Here is a 1852-nt window from a genome sequence, read left to right on the forward strand (position 1 = left end):
GTACGATACCGCTTTATTCTTGAATGATTCGTCACAAATTCCATTGGCTTTGGGTATTCTTCAGTCTTTTTCTGAAGCTTCGGGATTAAATTTAAACTTTAATAAATGCGAATTGCTAAAGATTGCTCTCTTACTTCAATTGAGGATATTGCTGTCAAAAATAGGGTAACATATCTTGGTATACTAATTACTAAAGATGAATATAGGTGTTCAGCAAACTTCAAACCTATTATTGCCAAAACACACACAAAAAAAATGCAATTGCTGGTTACAAAGGGATCTGTCACTAAAAGGCAGAACGCTGCTTACTAAGGCAGAGGGTCTGTCTCGTTTGGCCTACGCAACTCAGTCTCTTTTTGTGGATAAGCCCACGTCTAAATTAATTAATGAGGTTTTAATAAAATTCCTATGGAAAGATAAATCTCATTATTTGAGAAAATCAGTCATATTAAACGCATATAATAATGGTGGTCTGAATTTGATTGATTTTGATTCCCTCAACAATACATTTAACATTAATTGGCTGAACCAATATCTAGCCAAACCATCTTCTGTTTGGAATGTTTTTCCTCAACTTGTTTTTTCACAACTTGGTGGCATTCATTTTCTCTTAAAGCAGCACTATGTAACTTTTTCTGTGTTCAAAATTTGCTAAATGTATATAATGAGCGAGTACATCATGAATTCATCTTCCAAACCGCGTTTTTGTCTTATTCCGAATCACTACGGTACACTTATAATAAGTACTTATATTTGGACTATTGTAGCCTGGTCGGGTCGTCACCGCTGCGGAGTAACACATAACCTGCGTGAATCGCCATAGACATAAACGTAGAGAAGTAGCTCCTGTTGGAATGTTCTTCCGCGGGATGTGTGCAGTTCTGTTTATTAACCGCCAGATCGCCAAAAGTTACATAGTGCTGCTTTAATGTGTAATTATGATATATCCAAACTCCCTATCAAACTTTCCAACTTTCATCGACAGGTTCTCTTAGCATGGGCACTAATTTATAAGCATAACTTTTCACCACAAAGATGTTTTATTTGGAACAATAAGAACATTTTATTCAAGAATAAGTCTCTGTTTTATGATAGTTGGTTCAGTAATGGTTTATTTTTGGTGGAGCAGTTGTTTAAATACAGACAGCACATCACATGTCCCACCAGAGACAGTAATATATTGGATCACTGTTAAACCACAATAAAGAATGCATATCACTCTGTCCCACGAGCAGCTTTGGGGCTCTCTGATCACTGTTTAGTTCATCTAATAACTTTCTTTCCAAATACCAATAACACCAAAAGAATTTGCTACAGTTTTGGGAGCTATCCCCTCTGGTTTATGTATGCTTTTTAAAAACTGTAATTACTCATCAGTATCTACTGCTTCCTTTCCTAAACCTTGTGATACTCCTGTTGGTCAAATTTGTTTCTCTGAGTCGAAAGCCAAAAATTATAAAATGCTATCTTTATTTCTTAAGAATTTGATTTCTGTTCCACCTGTGATCTCCTTTTGGAATAATTTGTTTGTTAACCTTAATTGAAAAAAAAAATCTGGTCTCTACAGCAAAAATTCTTTCTCACAAACAAAGTGAAAGAAATGTATTTTAAGCTCATACACAGGTTCTACCCTGTAAAGAAGCCCTGTCTTCTCTGTCTTCCTAAAAGAAATGGAAAACTATTTGAATGTAATTTCAGTATCTACTAATAAGAAAGCTATAAATAATGAGAATGTGACGTAACGCCGCGTTGAGTTCTGGGAAACTGCTTTGTTTATCCGCCATATTTGCAGGATAGCGCTGCCTTTCCGCTATTGAGTTTAGGGCAGTATTTGATTGTTTGTCGTGATTGT

Source organism: Sinocyclocheilus anshuiensis, unplaced genomic scaffold (assembly GCF_001515605.1).
Source record: "Sinocyclocheilus anshuiensis isolate Anshui unplaced genomic scaffold, SAMN03320099.WGS_v1.1 scaffold35, whole genome shotgun sequence".
Classification (NCBI taxonomy): domain Eukaryota; kingdom Metazoa; phylum Chordata; class Actinopteri; order Cypriniformes; family Cyprinidae; genus Sinocyclocheilus; species Sinocyclocheilus anshuiensis.